We start from the raw sequence: 6,350 nt of genomic DNA, 5'->3' as shown, positions 1-6,350 counted from the left end.
GCAGATTTGAACGTACCGCGTCTGACACGATCGGGGAAAACGCCAGATATCACATATTCTACTCAACAAATAGCAGTCTTTAGATGACTCATTCTCATGGAGATTCTCCGTTCCATGCGCTGCGCAAACAATCACCAAAGAATATATAGATAGTTTGTCTTGTACCTGTTGACGAAACATTTGAATACAATGTCAGATTATCATTTCCCCGCGTTGACCAGCATGACGAAATGTCTTTCTTGACTTAGCGAATTCAATATCGCTTGAACATACACAGCGTTATTAAGTTCTCTTTCTTCTATCAATACAACGTTTGCACACGGTTTTTGCAACGAATTAGAGAACAAGTTTTTTTTTTCAAATTGTATTCTTTATTCAAATAAAGTTTGAATCTATGCAATTTTAAGCCTATGTCGCAAGCTTCGACGCCTGCATAGTTAAAGCTACATTTTTATTAATTTCACTTGTCACTTCATGTCGAAGTTAACCTCTCACCAAAGTGACCGTTTTACCGCAATTACACCGGTTAGCTGACCCATCAACAAAAACCTTCCTTAGTGAGTGCTTCTCTGATGGCTCCGGAAAAAGAAGTCTGAATATAAAAATGATGAGCACATTTGAGGGATTATTCATTTGTCATACGTCACAAGACTAGTGTGGGGTCTGGCTCTAGAAATGGCGTAACCTTACCCCGCTAATGGTCTGACTCTCTCGGCACGAATATACGACATGCATAACTGATAAACAAAGTACAGAGTATTTGCGCTGCCGGCTCTCGAAGCTTCTGCTAATGACCCTATCGATGAATGGGTCTACCTGTTAAACCTAGTTGCGGCACGACTCGCTTACAATCAGCCTTAATCTTGTGGGTATGCATTGTGTTTACTTAATCGTCAGAGTGTGTAACCCATCTAGTGAAAAAGGTGGTTTCTATTTTTTTGTGTGAATAGGGTATTATAAATAAATGTCTATAGCATCAGCGTACATAGCATTTCATCCCTCAAATGAGCTTCAATTACTTTTGGTAACTATCTGGCGACAGCGTTCCATCCATGCCACTAGAGCAAGCCACTAGCATTCGGTCGTTGCAACATATCCAACAAATTCCTACATCGGCATAGGCAATGCACTACACATGTGTATCGAGCTAAATGCTCACTTGAATTTGCAAATTCAGGGAGAACGAAAAACTAAAACGTCGCATACTACTTACCTACGAGCTCATAAAAAAAAGTTGGCCGTTCAAAATGGGTCGTATATCAATGTTTTTGCGTCAGGAACGAACACGATACACGAGACCACAGTTCCAACAAGCGTTCATTAAGTTTACGGTAGAATATCTATTTTATCTAACACTGCTCATCACAACTGGATTGTGTACCATTGGTGATCTATCATGTCAGAATAGAACAATGAACGAAGCTACCAACGATAGAAGATTGCATCAAGAGTTCCGTACACGATTTTCACTCAGTCGTCGTAATAGGGGCACATTAAAGGCTGCAACCGCTACAACCAACTCCTTGAATTATATTAGTCAAATGATTTTCCCAAATGATACGGAACGTTATAACAGGATAATAAAAATCAATGCGATGTTGTGAAGTAATTCAGTGAAGTCGAACAGATTCAGGCTAGCTGATTGAGACGTTCTCAGTTTAAACTTAAGTAGAATTAACGACAAAGCCAGCTCGATGATTAAGTTTTCACCTGAATACAGAAAATTCGAATGATATCTGGTTGACGGGGCACAATATGAGGCGTTTGCAATTGAAGCATTCGTGGACACCGGATGAAGAAACAAAAATTATATATAGGGAATTACGAGAATATAGAATAGGATATTGCGCAAATTTAATGGTGCTCTTCTTCTAAAATTACGCTGTGATCAACGATCTTATCTGTAACACGTGTTTTATGCATGTATAATATATATGTATCCTAAAAAACTTTACCTTTTCTTTCAACGCTGAGCTTGAGGATTATGTTAAAAACAACGATAGAAAATCACCTAAATCGTTTTGTATGAATTAAATCTGGGAAGGCCAACACATGATTTAGAATGATTAAAAAATCAAACTGAATTTAACAGTTCAGCCGTCTGGGAACTAAACTATGGTTACAAACACCTAAAAAAAAGACGGACATTTTGTTTCGGGATTAAAAACTATGATCAAATTATTACCGATGATTTCAGGAACACATATTATTACCTCGGTAACGCTCTTATCTATTTTTGTACTTCGTGTAAAACTGCCACCAGTGTTTCGCTCTTAATTGTATTCGCAAACGATTTTTTTCTCTGTTTAATCAAGGCTCTCATTTCAATCCCGAACATGTGAGAAGTGTTTTTAAAAATTCCTTCTTTAAGTTAGTGGAACGTCGCTTGACTTTATAAATATTCCAATAAACAAGTCTTCTGTAGTAATCGTGCCTTTCCGAAAGAAACTGTAGTGAAATCACTTTACGCTTAGCCTTCGCTGATAGGAAATTTCATCTTTAGCTATAATGAAACCATTCTCCGAATAGTGGGCGAACCGACAATCATCTGAATTTCGAAAGCGATCAGGTACTTCGCTTTCGAAGGCGTGCTTGAGCTATTCACAGGCTCGAAGACATGCTCGTCTCTGTGACAACACCGCTAGACTCTGAACAGAAACACTGTGCCCACTTTTTTAGATCCGTTGGGTCATATTTTACCGAAAATCAAGAACATTTATGGTCTTAAACACCGTGTTCTTAGCGACGAGTCTTTCGATATTATTCCCTTTCAGTCTAGTTATGTTTAGAAGACTAATTCCTTTAGCTAGGCTGTGATTGCCGTACCTTGGCGATTTACCTAGAACAAGCGTGCTTATACACACGGACATTATAAATAATGCTCAAATAAGAACTTACATGCTACATACACAAAAGGAGTACGAGGACATTTGTTGTTGAAACCAGGGTGGCGCTGTATGTCCGCCTGTGTGTTTGCCTCTCCCAAATATAAAAAACGTCGATTAGTATGTTACGATTATGCTGCCATGCCACTCACCAATCACTGTAGCATAAACGTTATTACCGTATGCTCTCAAATGTTACGTAGTATTTGTCGATCCCTTCTTTGCGGTAAGCAAAACGCTCTCTATGAGTGCGTTCGTCAGTAAACAGTCGGCCCGTGGGTTAATAGGCCGAGAAGGCGCTGAACGTGCGCTCTAATAAAGTTTCTTTATGAAATTTTTACGGAGAGGCTTAGATCCGTCAACAGGATAAAAGCGCACATCCAGTAAACATGTAAAAATATTTTTACCGCCAAAGAACTATGCCATTCATATCTGAGTATTGCGCGCTGCTACAGTCGCATGTAGACAGTGAAGCTCGCCACTCGCTAAGACGCCGCCAAGATATAATAATAATAATAGTTGATATTTGCCTGTTGTTTTCGTCTGCATAATTTTTAGCATATATATTTCTATGTTCGATTTAATTGTGATTCTGTTTTATCCGAGTAAAAAAGTTCTCCGCATATATATATATTGCATCGCCGATACGGTCACGTATATGTCATGAAAAATGGGCGTTAGTAAATTCAATACCGTAAATATCCAACTTACAATATATCTTAACTTTTCCGATCTGCACTTGAGAAAGAGCCTTATGATACAAAGAAACTGGCTATGTTCTCCCATGATAAAAATTAATCGATGTAAGTGAGATACGTCTTTTTCTTGCTTGTAGTTGCTTGATCTACAGTAAAATTTAAACACCAGAAAAAAACAGTGTAATTTATACGACTATAAAACAAAGCCTTCATTTTTCGATATTATTACTGATTATACAGTTAACTTGTAACACTACTTCACGTTACAAGTTACCGCTCCACCTATCAATAGAGTTTAATATGAAATTTAATTACGAAGTAGTCCAAGTAACATTTTTTTAATGTGTACACAATATTACGACGCTACCCTGGAACGCTGTCGGTCATGATATAGGAGATTAAAAGATTTATTGTTTTACATCTCATCCAAATTAAGGAAGAACTTTGTTCAGATTTAATAAATGCATGTTCTATTTATAATAAAATTCCTTTACACACTGAAATTAAGATACAAGTTTCACAACCCGTTAGGCTTTCATCGATCTCTTTAATAACATAATGAAACTTACCACAGGTGCCATTACGACTATGTTTTTTTTTTTAAATTTTATATTATTGTTTTCACTAGGTAGTATTTATGGATCAATATACATGTTGGTTCAAAATGTGTGTTATGATTCACGGACGAGTAGCCTTCGGTCATTTTGACTGCAGTTCCAATTCGGTTCTTTTTGCAATTTTCCAAACGCCTCCTCCATAGCGCGTTGACGTTGCTAAGTCAAGATCGAAGACGCTCACTCAATAACGCCTTGATCGAACGGGTTTGAATATAGGCTGCATGACGACCGTATGCGCTCCTTATAAAATATGCTCAGATTATCAGACTGTCTTACGCTAAACGATCAGAATGGGACGGTGCACTATCCTGTTGGACGGAAAAACGTCATGCGTTGACATGACATTTTTTCAAATACTTCATTCTTTGCGGTGCGCCCCTCGTAGAACAAGCGGATATATTTTCTCGTTGCATGTTTAGCGCTCAAAAGGATACGAATATTGGCCAAATATTTGATTTTACCCTTTGACGCATCCTCTGAATCGTGAACAAACCAGCAATTATCATTGCAGTGACTCTTTGTATCGATAATAAACATTATCGAGCCAGAAAACCATCAGAGACGACCCCTTGCTTCGTTTTTAAACGAGTTGAAGTCTTCGTAGCAATTTGTTTAATGTTTAATTCTTTAACAAGCTCATCGAAGTAGAAAGATAATCAGAAATGCACTTTTCGGCGGCGGCGGCGGCGGCACCGGCACCGATTACCACTGTTTTAATCTGCTGTGGGCTTTCCGTTATGCTGTGTTTCGTCGATGCTTCTTTTATAGCCGTCTTGTCACCCGAAATGCTATACATTGCCTATTTAAGCTAACTAAACGCTTCATCTAATGCTAAAAAACAAGATAATAATCTTGGTTTAAGTTGCACAAATTGAGTATTTTGTCCCACCATACCTGCAAGCCTGTTTACAACGAGCTTCTGTATGGTGAGAATGGTTTTGAGTGAACGCATCCAGGCAATTTAACTTCTGGAAGTTGAACTTACAGTCAACTTCTAGAAAAAAAATAGAGTGATTCTTTTTCATCTCATCGTGGCTGCATATATAAAGTGCAAACTTTACCAAAAAAGTCGTGGGTTTTTAAGGGCAGAGTTGATTTTTTAAAGGTACAGACGTCGGAGAAGAATTGACGGCATTACAAGCTTGGCAAGGCTGACCAACAACTACGTACAGCCCTTTGTTTATATGGATACTAGTAAAGAAAAACTGGTCCTATATATTTTTATTTATTCGCGCAGGTTTATTTGTCAGCAAACGCTTTGCGATCGATTGCTGTGAAAAAATACTCAGTGTACTTGAGAAAACGATATTACCAAAATTCTCGTTGTACATAAATTGTTCCTTTTTTAGTGATATTTATTTGTTCGGAAGCAATAGCATATGTTTTAGAGATAAGCTTCGTACGGTGAAGAATATTTGGAGAGGTTTATAACAATCGCAATTGTATTATTTATATTTCATTGCGCATCTGTATGCGTGTGACCGTTTCGGAGTACTTCGTGTTTCTTTTCAATGCTTGTTTTTTTTTTAGCTTTTTACTTCATCAAGTCGTTTTACCTATAATACTAAATAGCCAAATATCGCCAATGCATTACAAAAAAAATTAAAGAGAGAGCTATTACTCATCCCCGATCGGGATCCAGGACAGAACTTTTGGGACGGGCCCTGTGGGCAAGTGAGTAAGTATTGAATGTTGCTGGTACATTGAACTCATGAAACCAGCGGAAATATCTGAAATTGCAGTCCTGCTACTCGGTGTATTGGCTCCATCGCTGATATTCTCCATCTTTTTCGATGGACAACATCACGTTAGCCTTAGGGATAGCAGCTTTTAATGGTGCATTCTATAGTGACTAATCAGACATTTCACCTGACTACGTTTAGCGAGGGCGAGACCTTTGTTGATCACCGAATGTGCTCGTACGAAACTCTTTTCTCAATTACCCAAAAGAAGTTGCGTGCACTCATAACTTCTCCATTCCCAGATGAATTCTGTCAAAACCTCTTCTAGATGTATGTATAATCAAACAACTAGTTATAGATTATAGTTAAGCATTTTAATTAGTTGCACGTAAGAGTACAATTTGATATAATGCAAGTCATGCTTTAAAGGACAAGAAATGCATCTGTCATGGTGCTTGCGGAGTTCTG

Source organism: Varroa destructor, unplaced genomic scaffold, assembly GCF_002443255.2.
Source record: "Varroa destructor unplaced genomic scaffold, Vdes_3.0 BEIS01000002.1, whole genome shotgun sequence".
NCBI classification, from domain to species: Eukaryota; Metazoa; Arthropoda; class Arachnida; order Mesostigmata; family Varroidae; genus Varroa; species Varroa destructor.
The sequence above is the reverse complement of the archived record's forward strand: the minus strand, read 5'-3'. Positions refer to the sequence as shown.